The sequence below is a fragment of the Myxocyprinus asiaticus genome, chromosome 38 (genome assembly GCF_019703515.2).
Source record: "Myxocyprinus asiaticus isolate MX2 ecotype Aquarium Trade chromosome 38, UBuf_Myxa_2, whole genome shotgun sequence".
NCBI lineage: Eukaryota > Metazoa > Chordata > Actinopteri > Cypriniformes > Catostomidae > Myxocyprinus > Myxocyprinus asiaticus.
The window spans coordinates 34,981,345-34,995,527 of NC_059381.1; the positions used below are offsets into that span (position 1 = coordinate 34,981,345).

The 14,183-nt window shown below is 35.6% G+C and overlaps 1 protein-coding gene across 4 annotated transcripts in view; it reads right to left on the minus strand.

Annotated features, from left to right (window-relative positions):
• The window catches only part of LOC127429328 (protein Shroom1-like), a 69,308-nt gene extending 55,611 nt beyond the window's left edge, over positions 1-13,697 (minus strand). For 3 of the 4 annotated variants that reach the window (XM_051678290.1, XM_051678294.1, XM_051678293.1), the window contains exon 1: positions 13,551-13,697. The gene's annotated coding sequence lies outside the window, so the exon portion shown is untranslated. The remainder of the gene's footprint in view (positions 1-13,550) is intronic. The other variant, XM_051678291.1, reaches the window with a different exon arrangement.
• Positions 13,698-14,183: the final 486 nt, after the last annotated feature.

The following is a 14,183-nucleotide window of genomic DNA, read 5'->3' on the forward strand; positions in this document are numbered from 1 at the left end:
AAATATGATTTCTTATTTTTTCCTTTTGATTTTGGGGTGAAATATGATCCAGACCTTTCTTTGTGAGATTCACCCAAGTGTGTATGCTCTGTACTGTCTCTCTCAACAGATGAAAACATTACATCAAATCTGACTGTTAAAACATTCCTGTCTGGATTCCTATTCAATGACCTTGAGACTGCTGACAATCATGCTACAAGGCAAAGGTGAAGTCAGAGAATCATGTCATTATTTTAAGACACCAAAATGTTTTACTTTTTTTTTTTTTTTAAAGTGATGGTACAATACACCAATTAAAGGCCTATTAATACCAAGTGCAAATATTGGCCACAAATATATGGCATTCAAGATTTTGAATAGAAACAATACATTCCTATGGAGCTGTTCACACTGGGGGACAAAATTTAGTCTGAAAACAGAACAATGCCTTTTTCTTAGGTGAGTCAGCCTAATTTCTTTCTTCTTCTGCTCATTAAAAACTTAATGACCGACCAGACATGGCTCATGTTCAGAATGGACTACTACCTTCCTTACTATTTACTACCTTATCACATTGTATGAATAATTCAGCGAGTGCATCCAGTTATCACAAGTAAATTAAATTGTTATTTTGCCATTTTCTTTTCTTTTTTTTTTAAATACAATTTTGTGTAAAAATGCCTTAACATTTGGCAGTCTGATCAAAAAAATTATAGAAAATATTTTATCTGATTTTCCTTCAGGCTCATTCATCAAACTGAACAATGGAAGGCCATGTAGTTGGTCATCCGGGTACTCTGCATGCATGCACAGTATACATATATACTGCAGAAATATTAATGGTAGACATAATAGGTAGTAGAATGGTAGTATGCTATTCCAAACAAAGCCATAAGCTTAGGGTCACATGTCCAGAGCCACTGCTGCTATACATACCAGCGAATAATAAAAACCAAATGTTCAGTTTTCACAAGAAAAACAACAGCAGACACTGTTCGACATGGAACATTTGCATTTGTTCCTCTCAAATTTGACTTGCAAATGAAAACGGTTTGATCAACTGAACCACGTAAAGCACATGTCCCCTTGCATGTATGTGAACTGATATGAGTGTGTTAAAACAATAACCAACCACAACAGTTTACACGCTGACATTGAGAAATATTATATAAGCCACATCTAACCGGCGAAGAACATTTTCCCACTTGATTTACATAGTCTACACTGGAAAAAAAAAAAAAAAAAGAAAAAAAAAAATTTGTGTTTTGGTATCGCTTCCAGTAAAAATATCTAAACATCCTTAAAACAAGACACATTTACTTCAAAAACAAAACTTTAGATTAAAGCAAAAATCCTATTAAATGTTGTTAATTTATACCTACAAGATACGACAAGATAAATTTACTTGAGAAGCAAAATTGCATAAGATTTATTACTTTTTATCTGAAAGAATTAAGTTAATTTTTCTTCCCACATTGGCATTTTTTCTTGTTTTAAGCATAAACCTAACTAAATTTTGTTAGAATTACACGTAAAACAAGATCAATTTACTTGAGAAGCAAAATTGCATAATATTTCATTATTTGTTTAAAAAAAATAGAAGCATATCTTGAATAAAGTTCTTTTTTATACATTGACAAAAAAAATTCTTGTTTAAAGCAAAAATACTACTAAATGTAAATATATGCCTAAAACAAGATAAATTCACTTGAGAAGCAAAATTGCATTAGATTTTAATCATGTACTTATCAAAAAAAATTGCTCATTTATCTTAACACTTTGGCAAATATTACTCTTATTCTTTTTATTAGAACTTTATTAATCCCTGCGGGGCAATTCATATAGGGATACAGCAGTGCTTCACACAACACCACTAGAACTGCACAAGAACACAGCATACCAGATCTTATTGAGAATAAATATTAAAGATAAATAAATAAATACATAAAAATACAATAATAATGATAAGAAACTTTGATATCACCCATCACACAGTTGAACAGCCACAGGCACAAAGGTAAATTCATATCGATTTGTAAGGCACCTTACACCACGTAGACGCTTCCCAAGGGGCAAAAGCTTGAACTGAGAGTGCAAGGGATGCGTTTCATCTCCCATGATGCTATAAGCCCTTCTTATCACCTGTTGCTCATAAAATACAGTTAAACTACATAAAGGTACACCAGTCATTTTTGAGCATAGTTTAACAATGGCTTGAAGGCGGTTTTTGTTTTTGATAGACAGTGAGGAAAACCAACATATGAAAGAGAAACATACTCTCAATAAAGGAACTATAAAAAGTTATAAGAATAGACCTTTGAACACCGAAGGAGTTCATTTTCCTCAACCCTGTAGTCTTTGCTGTGACTTTTTAATAATGGCCTCAGTGTTCTGTTCCGTTCAAACTTAAATGCTCTATTTTAAGGATAAACCTCACTAAATTTTGTTATATTTATGCGTAAAAGATACATTTACTTGAAAAGCAAAATTGCATAATATTTTATTATTTGTCATATCTTGAATTAAGTTTATTTTTCTTTCCACATTTGCAAATCGTTTCTTTTTCTTCTTGTTTTAAGCATAAAACACACTAATTATGCTTAAAACTATTTTTTTTAAAACTATTAAATGAAAAGAAAAATCAACATTTCAAGATATACTCTATTCTATATATATATATATATAAAACAATCTTAATTTTGCTTCTCAAGTAAATGTATCTTGTTTTAAGGATGTTTAGATATTTTTACTGAAAACAAAGACTGCAAAACAAAAATACTGATTAACAATCATTTCAGACATGCCCTACCATATTTGTCAAATTTTATCCACAATTTTCCCCTTGCACTGCATAAAACTATCTGTACAAGCCCTCTGAGAATTACAGATCTCAAGATATTAAGATCTTAGCAAAGAAGAGGTCCTTACCAGCAACTAGAGCAAATTGAAAGTCACTTCGGAGAAAGTTTGACGTTCACCACAAAGGTCTTTATGAATGAACAATTAAAAGATAATCGCTGCAATTAAAATCTTAATATAAAAGTTATGTGACAAATGTGATACTCCAGCACTTTTCATAATTTCAAAAGAAAGAATGTTCTCAACTGTTGGGTCTGTACTTACATTAGGTCACGTTCAACAGCAGGGAAAAACAATGCTAAAATACTGATAATGAAATGCAACCAACCATATAATTAAAGGCGCTAAAAACATTGACTTTAATTCACTTTCACACAAATCACGAGTAAATCGGCAGATTATCAGTTCATAAACACTTAATTTTCGCCTTGTTCCACACACAATGTTATCTTATGACATCTAACACTTTTACTATAGCGCATGACTTGAAAAGCAATAGATTTTAACGTTTGCATTACAACTACATTTACAAGCTTATCCACTCCAAACAGGACTTTAAGTGTAGCTCCAGTATTTCCGCTGACTCAGACATTTAGTGTTTGAAATATACTGTAATTATGGGATAAATGCCACGTCAGCCACATGTCAGCATATTGTAAATAGCTCCTTCACAAGCTGAAATGACAGCGGATTTATGTGAGACGCACTGACGGTTCATCTCACTCATGTTCTCATCTGAGGTTGAAACCGTATCTTCTGACAGGGTGAGAGCCAATATCATGAGGGGATTGAGTTATGCCTTCCAAAACGTTAAAATGATCTTGGAATAGACATTTTCTTTATTTTCTTAAACATGGAGAATCTCCAAGAGACAATCTTGTCCAGGTCACATTGCACCCCAAAAAAGCTAATAAAAATTAAGTTATAATTATATCTTTTTCTTTTTAAAATCACTTATATTGATTAGAATTGACCCCAGCTTACTCAGCCTAGTATCTATTTATTATTTAATTCGTCTCATGCTTAAAATTGCTGTTTTACTAAATTTATTTTGTTTTGTTCTGTTATTCTTAACTTTTATAGGGGTGAGTAAAAATACTGATTTTCCTGATACATCGCGATCTTCATTTAAACGATCTCATTATCGATTCTTAAATCCCAAGATAGATCTTTTACTCTATGCGCAACCCTCCACTACAATGAGAGGAAATCACTCACATTTGCAGCAAAATTTTGCGCTATGCGACTATAATTTATATATTTGGCAACTGGCTGGTAAATGTTTAGGTTTTACTCACCCGTGAATTAATTGTGTAGTATTGTGGTGAAGTATTCATCTGCGAGATCCTTTTTCTGCTGTTGAGAGTAAAAGTTGTTCCGTGTAATGTGTCCAACGAGATCCATGCAACTCATTGAATAATGTATCTTTTAATACCCTTTCTGTTCTCTACAGTCAGTTGTTGATCAAAAACAACAAAAAAGAAACATTTATGCCATATGAAATATGAAATAATGGCATTCGAGTCCCTCGTGTTAACATGCACTCATCTACAGACGTTCTTTACAGAAAAGACGGATTTCTTGGGCCTGGGTAGCTCAGTGGTAAAAGACGCTGGAGTTTGTTAGTTTGAATTCCAGGGCGTGCTGAGTGACTCCAGCCAGGTCTCCTAAGCAACCAAATTGGCCCGGTTGCTAGGGAGGGTAGAGTCACATGGAATATCCTCCTCGTGGTCACTATAATGTGGTTCGTTCTCGGTGGGGCGCGTGGTGAGTTGAGCGTGGATGCCGCAGTGGATGGCGTGAAGCCTCCACATGCGCTATGTCTCCATGGCAATGCGCTCAACAAGCCACGTGATAAGATGCGCGGGTTGATGGTCTCAGATGCGGAGGCAACTGAGATTCATCCTCCGCCACCCGGATTGAGGTGAATCACTACGCCACCACGAGGACTTAGAGCGCATTGGGTATTCCAAATTGGGTGAAAAAAAAAGACGGATTTCTTAAAGAGAGAGTACCAGTTTTTAGAACGTGTTTAAAGGAATAGTTCACCCAAAAATGAAAATTTGCTGATAATTTACTCACCCTCAGGCCATCCAAGATGTATCAGAGTTTCTTTCTTCATCAAAACAAAATTTAAGACTTTTAGGATTTCGTTTCAGGCCTCCTCCTATAAACAATGCAAGTGAATGTCCTCCATTTTTTGACGATCCAAAATGCATATTTAGGGTGCACCAAAATAATCCACATGATTCCAACTGACAAATAAAGTTCTTCTGAACGCAAACGATTGATTATTTTGAGAAACAAAACAATACTTATACATATTTTTAACTACAAATGTTCGCTTCCGTACATCTTTGTGATGTGCGCTCATGAGAGGGATGACGTAAGCTCGTTAGTGAGGTCACGTGTCACGTGGAGGAGGAGTCAGGAAGCGCGTCATTGTTTACAAGAGAAACTTGCACAGAGCACAGACCAAGTGCCGTTCACAAATCAAAACAGTCCAAAACAATTTCAAAACAATATAAAATAAAATAAAAAATCATTTCCAAATAATAATAATAATAATAATAATAATTTTTAAAAAACAATGACGCGCTTCCTGACTCCTCCTCCACGTGACGCGTAACCTTACCAACGAGCTTACGTCATCCCTCTCATGAGCGCACGTCACAGAGATGTACAGAAGTGAACATTTTGATGCACCCTAAATATGCATTTTGGACCGTCAAAAAAATGGAGTACATTCACTTGCATTGTTTAGAGGAGGAGGCCTGAAATGAAATCCTAAAAATCTTAAATTCTGTTTTGATGAAGAAAGAAACTCTGATACATCTTGGATGGCCTGAGGGTGAGTAAATTATCAGCAAATGTTCATTTTTGGGTGAACTGTTCCTTTAACAATTCAATGTAAATACTAAATTTATGCAATTAATCAATAAAGATTTAACAAAATCGTATCAGATTTATTGATAAAATACATGGATTTGTTCATTTTTAAAAAGCCAAAATGTAACCAAAATTATGAAAAACTATGTATATTTTCATAATGTACCAATCAAGAGCACATGTGAATCACATTTCACCCCAAAATCAAAAGACGGAAAATAAGAAATGAAGTGTGTCATTTTGTGGATGTTTAAATTAGGGCTGTTGATTTAATGCCTTAATGCAGTGCAATTAATTATATAAAAGATTACCGCAATTAATCTTGTTCCCGGACTGTGGTAAGGAATATTCCTACTATCGGAGCAGCATAGGAGCAGGGGTGTAAAAAGTACTCAGAAATTATGCTTAAGTCAACTTACTGTACTCAATTAAAAGTCCAAGTATCTAGCCAAAAACATACTTGAGTGAAAGTAAAAAAGTATTCACATTAAACTGTACATAAGTATTAAAAGTAAAAAAAAATAAAATCCTAGCTAGAATGAAATCAAGAGAGGAGATTATATGAGAGAGGATGTTGATGAATTCGATTGGCTTAAGTCACCTTTTTGCTGTCTCTGACGACTGTCATATTTCTCCCCCCGTGGCATTCGCAATCTGGTCAAAGAATCATGTTACAATAACTACATTTTGCAAAATGATTTTGATGTCGCCTGTTGTACATAACACAGCAATTTCCTGGTGGAATGAACACTACAGGCGCTAAAACAATTACTTTTATCCCCTTTCACTCAAATCACGAGTAAAATGACAGATTATAGAAACACTTTTCACCGTTCCTCACACAATGTTATTTTATGACATATAAACACTTATTATAGTGCATGACTCATTTTAATGTTTGCGTTACATAACCAACTACATTTCCAAGCTTGTTTAAGTGTGATCAAATTGCACGGTAGCTCAACTGAAAGAGCATTTAATATGCGATTCAAAGGAATGGGGTACGAGTCCTGAAGAGCACACGAGCCGACAAGTCAAAATGACGTGTTTGTTTCATCTCGCATTTGCTTTTTCTGACACTATCGGTTAGGTTTAAGTTTAAGGTTTAGGGTAGGGAGGTCGGTTTTGTTGATTTAAATCTCGATTGAACATTAACCTTAAAAACCTCATCTGTTCGGGGGAACATTTCACTCTTTTTTTAGCGGCACACAGTGGACATTTCACTCCGAAACTGCCCTGAGACGTGTAATGAACCACATAATGTTATTTAGCAAAAATGTTGCCAGTCACGCAATGTTAATTGCATGGGAGAAGGCACTCACGAATTGTGATGTTAGATCACCTAATCCTTTGAGACACAGAGAAAGATAAAAAAAATTTTTAAATTGAAGCTTTGAAGAAAGTTACTTATGTTGTTGGTTTTGTGAATTGTTTTCTGAGGTTTGCTACCAAACCTTGCTGTTGAGCAGATGGATGAATTCAATAAAATTCATAATTAATATTTACTCAGTTTCCATTATTTTTATGATCATTATTATTATAATTTCTGGTTTTATAGTTATTATAATTAATAGTTGGCTAACAAAAACAACAACAATAATAATTCAGCAAATATGGAGTAGAAATTCATAGATATGATTTAAATATTATTAAATTACATGTACACATTTATTTACAAAAGCCTTTTGATTTTATATATATATATATATATATATATATATATATATATATATATATATATACACACACAGTACTGTGCAAAAGTCTTAGGCACATAAGATGTTTCACAAAAGCATTTGTCTTAAGATGGTTATTTATATCTTTAGCTTTAGTGTGTCAATAGGAAATATACATTTTAGACTCCCAAATATTCCTTCTGCAAATAGAAAAGATTAGAATAGAAGAACAGGGAGCCCAGCAACAGATGTCATGGCCCCCACAAAGCCCCCCACTGAACATCGTGTCTGTCTGAGATTACATGAAGAGACAGAAGCGAGTTGAGACAGCCTAAATAGATAGAAGAACTGTGGTGAATTCTCCAAGAAGCTTGAAACATCCTATCTGCCAACAACCAAGAAAAACTGTGTCTAGGTGTACCTAGGAGTATTGGGGCTGTTTTAAAGGCAAAGGTGGTCACACCGAATATTGATTTAGCTTTTTTATGTTTACTGGACTTTGTATGACATTAAGTGATAAATAAAAACTATTTATGTAATTATTTTTGAAGACATCCTCACTATGCAACATTTTTCACAAGTGCCTAAAACTTTTGCACAGTACTGTGTGTGTGTATGTGTATATATATATATATTTGCAACGAATGATCATTTTTAACTTCAAACTGTCCAATCTGTAGAAGTAGCAGGCATTTAGAACAGAGCTTAGGACAAAAAACCACCAGTGTTTCTCACTTCGTGCTCATAGTTTTGAATGAATACATCAAATTCAGTCAGATGGTTACATACGAACAAATATTTCAACATATCCGAAGCTCAAATCAGTTCCAAAATTATGCCTCTACAGCTGCCGTGCGACACACTATTTTAAATGACTCACCTCTGGTCTGTCATTTGTCGGATGCAGTGAAAAGGTGGCAAAAAATTTAATGAGTACTTTTCAAGTTTGAATAAAATTGTAAGGAGTAAAAAGTAGTATTTTTTCTTTGGAAACATAATTAAGTAAAAGTACAAGTATTCTGTTTAAATTGCATTCAAGTAAAGTACAAATCCCCCCCAAAAATACTTAAGTATTTTTACTCAATTACTTTACACCCCTGCATCGGAGCAATTCATGCTTGAAGTACCACCTGTTTTCAACAGGGGGCAGTCGGCAAAACTCTAGCTGTATTGGCAACGCGCAGCTTATACAGAGAGCAAACCACACTCAGTTTTGCTTGACACTTGAGACAGCACAAGATGAGGACCAATATAAAAAAAAGTTGCTTTAGAAGGATATCTATTGTTTATTTCCATTTTATTGAACTTAAGCCTATCATTGACCTACAGTCCACAGCAATCCATTTTGCAATCAAATTCATCAAACTCTCTGAGATAGAAAAGCCCTTATAATAAATCTAAGTACTCGTCAATGTATACATACGACAGACGGATGCTTTTAGAGTGTTTTACTTTTGTTGTGTCACGTCATAAACAGCGTTATTACATCGCTGTGTCCAAAATGTAGTTTGAAACTTAGAAAAACACATCTTGAGACACCTGCATTCGGAATTGCGCCCTTTCTAGCTGTGTTTGAATGCAAGAACACGTCTTCATCTTGTGCTGTCTCAAGCAAGGCTGAGTGTGGTTTGTTCTCTGTATAAGCTGTGCATTGCTTATACAGCTGGAGTTTCGCTTACTGCCCCCTGCTGAAAACAGGTGGTACTTCAAGCTTGAGTTGCTCTGATGGTGGAAATAATAATTTTTACAGTCCGGGGACATGATTAATTGCCCAAAATTTTAATATAATTAATCGCACTATATTGAGGCATTAAATCAACAGCCCTAATTTAAACATCCACAAAATTACACACTTCAGCAAAATATAATTTCGTATTTTCTTCTTTTGATTTTGGGGTGAAATGTGATTCGTATATGTTCTTGATAGGTTTTCTAAAATTCACCCAGAAACAAAATAACAGAAAAAAAAAAAATTCTCAGGGGCTTTTTAATTTTATTATTAACTTGATCTCATTAAATCAATGCATTACAAAAGTTTCACTAAATTCCTGCTTGGGTATGGTCATTAGAAAATGGTGCAAATCTTGACCAATAGAGAGGAATTATCCTCTGCAGATTAACATTATAATGTCCGTCGTCTCATTGTCCTACAGTAGGTTTTTGTCTCACTTGATCACTCGCTGAAGCATTCTGTCACATTCTACAGGAATTTCCCCAGGGAGCTGATGGTCGGCCGTTTGTATCACGCTGCTTCCTCTTTATGAGTTAGTCATACAAGTTATTGTACACAACTCACTCAGTTGATGAATTATGTCAATTGATTTCTAATACTGAAATAATGCTACAAAAAGCAACACTATTACTAGTGCTAGTACTTTTCAAAGTGCTTTTTGTAGCCTGATCTCTTTTTGCAAAATTATATTAGGCTACGTGGTTCATTACACGTATTGTGGCAGTTCCGAGGTAAAATGTCCACTAAGTGCCGCTAAAATGAGTTAAATTGTCTCCCAAACAGATGAGTTTTTTTTAGGTTAATGTTCTATCGAGTTTTAAATCATTAAACCTCCTTACCCTAAACCTAAACCTAACCGATAGTGTCATTAAAGCAAATGCGAGATGAAAAACGCAATTGCTGAAGCAACCACGCCATTTTGTGGTGCTTCTATGACACTTTGGGCTCATGTGTGGACTTGCGTGCTCTTCAGTACTTGTACCCCGATCCTTGCATCGCAAGTGCAATGCTCTATCAGTTGAGCTATCGTGTAATTTGATCACACACGAACAAGCTTGTCAAAGTAGTTTGTAATGAAACGTTAAAATGTGTCGCCTTGCAAGTCACGCGCTATAGTAAAAGTGTTTAGATGTCATAACACTGTGTGAGGAACAGGGTAAAAAGTGTTTATGAACTGATAATCTAACGTGTTACTCGTGATTTATGTGAAAGGGAATAAAAGTAATTGTTGTTTTAACACCTCTAATGTTCATTTCATCAGGAAACTATCGCAATACGTACAAAGAGCCATGCAAAAAATACTTTTGTAAAAAATTTAAATATAGTAATATGATTCTATGACACCACTGATGTAAAGACCCAAGAGGGACTCAAGCCATAGCGACCAGTATATCACAAAGACTTGAAACTACCCACCTAGCAACTACCCAGAACACCCTAGCAACCGCATAGCAACATACTAAAAACCACTCAGAACACCTGATCAACTACATTGGAACATCTTGGTAACTAGCCACAATACCTTAGCATTAGGGCTGAAACAATTAGTTGACTTTATTGACAACATCGACAATAAAAAATTGTCAAAATATTTTCCATGTCGAATAGTCGGTTGATCTCATTTAACATAACATGAAACTCTAACGATGACTACTGCCCGACCGATATATCGGTCGGCCGATAATAGCCTTTCACCGATATATCGGTATCGGTGTATATTTTACCGATATGCGCCGATATGAAAACGTTTTTAGCTACAATTACCCCAGAACAGGGATAGTAGACCCAGAAATGAAACTTCTGTCATCATTCACACTCTTTCATGTCATTCCAAACCATATGACTTAATTTCTTCCAGGGAACACAAAGGAGATGTTAAGCAGAATGTTAGTCTCAATCACCATTCACTTTCATTGCATTGTTTTCCATACGATGAAAGTGAAGTGTAACTGAGACTAAACATTTTGCTTAACATCTCCTTTGTGTTCCCTGGAAGAAAGAAATGTTTGGAACGACATGAGGGTAAATAAATGACGACCAAATTTTAATTTCTGGGTGAACTATCCCTTAGTTCAGCATTCACAGTTTGTATGTGAAAGTCAAACAAGTTTGTTATAGTGAGCTGTTGCCTGGATAAACCAGTTTGCATTGTGGATGTTTGTTAAAGGAAATGTGTTAACACCTAGACAATCAACCGTTTTACTCATATTGTCTTCATTCAAAAGGTCATTACTGCAAATGTCACTTCATGGACAAATGATTATTGCAGTGAAACATAACTCACGTCAATAGCCAGACATAAAAGTATGCATGGCGATACTGGACAGCGTGCAAGAATAATTGCACCTGTCATGGGTTCTATAGCAAAACTGAAAAACATCTTTGTTGTTCAAGAACATCAGTTGTGATAAAAAGCTCTGTCTGCATGCATTTTGTGGATCTAGAAGATGTGTTCCTATATAAAGTATCTGTGAATTTGGAAGGTGTGCCTTATTGGTGGCAAGCGAAATACACTACCTGGCCAAAAATAAAAAGTCGCCTTTTGGATTTAAATAAGCAGATACATAAGAGCCTATGATTGGATCATTATTGCAGGGATTAATATGTTTCAGCTGGCAACAATTCTTTTAACCCTAACTGATGCAGCGTGTAGCTTCTCATTTCTTAAACAACCATGTCGGAAGACGGATCCTGTGTTCATGGAAAAGATGTTAATGTGTTTCAGAAGGGGAAAATGATTGACCTGCATCAAGCAAAAAAAACAACTAAGGAGATTAATGAAATCACTGGAACTGTCCAATGCATTATTAAAACCTGGAAGGATAGTGGTGAACCGTCAGCTTCACGGAAGAAATGAGGTCGGAAAAAAAGATGAGAATTTACAGGATTGGGACTATACAGCTGTGTGGCCACAAGAAAGCCACTTGTTAGTGATGCTAATCGGAAAAGGCGACTTCAGTTTGCTAGGGAGCATGAAGATTGGACTGTGGAGCAATGGAAAAGTGATGCACCCATCATGCATAGTGCCCACTGTACAAGCCTCTGGAGGCAGTTTTATGATTTGGGGTTGCTTCAGTTGGTCAGGTCGAGGCTCAGCAAAGTTATGCGGCAATAAAATGAAGTCAGCTGACTACCTGAATGTACTGAATGACCAGGTTATCCCATCAATGGATTTTTCTTCCCTGATGGCACGAGCTTATTCCAGGATGATAATGCCAAGATCTATAAGGCTCAAATTGTGAAAGAGTGGTTCAGGGAGCATGAGGAATCATTTTCACCACAGAGTCCTGACCTTAACCCCATTGAAAGTCTTTGGGATGTGCTGGAGAAGACTTTACGGAGTGGTTCAACACCCCCGTCATCAATACAAGATCTCGGCCAAAACTTTATGCAACTCTGGACAGGAGTAAATGTTGTGACGTTGCATGAGATTGTCGAAACAATGCCATGATGAATGAGCGCCGTAATCAAAGCTAAAGTCGGTCCAATGAAATATTAGAGTTTAGGTGTGTTCTGGCATTTAGCTTCTAGCTGCAACTGCATTTGTGTGTGTATTCAATGTCTTGCATGCTGTGTTACACCTGGATCCTACAAAGCCCACCGAGGATGTTGGGAGGCATGGGGAGTCTTTTTTCACCAGAAGACTGATAGAGTTTCAACAACGGATAAAACCTTAGTGTCTAGTTTCCACCGAACAATGCTCAGCATTACTGCAACCTTTCAAACCACTCTAAATTTATCTTACACATATTACTGGGCCAAACGAACACTGAATAATTCAGCTAAATCTACTGTGACCCATTTGATAGAACCAAGTAATGCAACACAGTTATGAACCGACAAAGAACTGTGCCAAAAACCCTTCCAAACTAATATTTAACCCATGATCCCGTTCTGTAAAATATTGGCATTTTAAGATGAAGTCCACAGAGTGACATGAGTTTATGAGTCATAAAAGCACTACTTAGTTCTAATATCAAGAATTCACTATATCACAATACTATATAAAGACCACTATAATAGTGACCATACAGTACAAATAATTGAAAAATAATAATAATTATTTATTCATTATATATTATTCTATCTATCTATAATAACTTTTTTTAGACGGTCTGATCAGTTCTTCATGATCACATCTTTCTTTGGTGACACAAAGTCCCCCAAACATACACTTGAGAATAAAGACCCCCTTGTGTAATAATAATGTAAGTGCAAAGACACTTTTGCCTTATTAAAAATACATGCATTTTAGTATACAAACTACACTAATGCATATTTAATGTGCATCCCTTCTAAATGAAAACCATTCTGCATATTTCTGTCCACTAAGGCATATTATATATTATCCACCTGTTGCAGTGTGCGGTTGAGCGAAACTATCAGTTTAACCAACTCCACCGAGAGCAGCTTACCTGTACACTTCAGAAAGGATGTATTCCGAGCTCACTGCACGACTCTTGCGTGTTTCATACCGTCAGCGGTCTGTTAATAACACAAAATGCGTATTATATACACAACTCCGACCGTCCTGACGCTTACTGCAGCCACACTGTAGCGACTGCCACCTCTGTTCAGAGAATGTTGACGTAGATTAGCAAACGACCAATGAGCAATTGGAGGCGGGTTTATAGTAGGAGGTGTTTATTAAGAGGCGGAGTCATCACGGGAGAAACAACATTTCTGAACTCTTCATGATCAAATTTACAGTGGCCAAATTAAGTTCGATTACATTTTTCGTATTTATAAAAATATTAAATATTAATTACGTAAGGTATTCAATTAAGTGTGAGTGCAATCCGAATAGCCAAATAAGGCACAGGAAGTGAGGTATTTGAATCGTGAATGGTCCCTAAGGTAAACAGAGTGACACCTTTGTACCTTAAATATTTGTCTGATCTAGACAGTGGATATGTGAATGTAAACCACAAGCAAAATATGTTTTTGAAAAAACAAGGTATTACTTTATATGCCAATGTTAGCTTTGAGGAGTTTCACTAGAGAATAATTAAAGTAGGCCTACAAACATATATGCATCTATTTTGTTT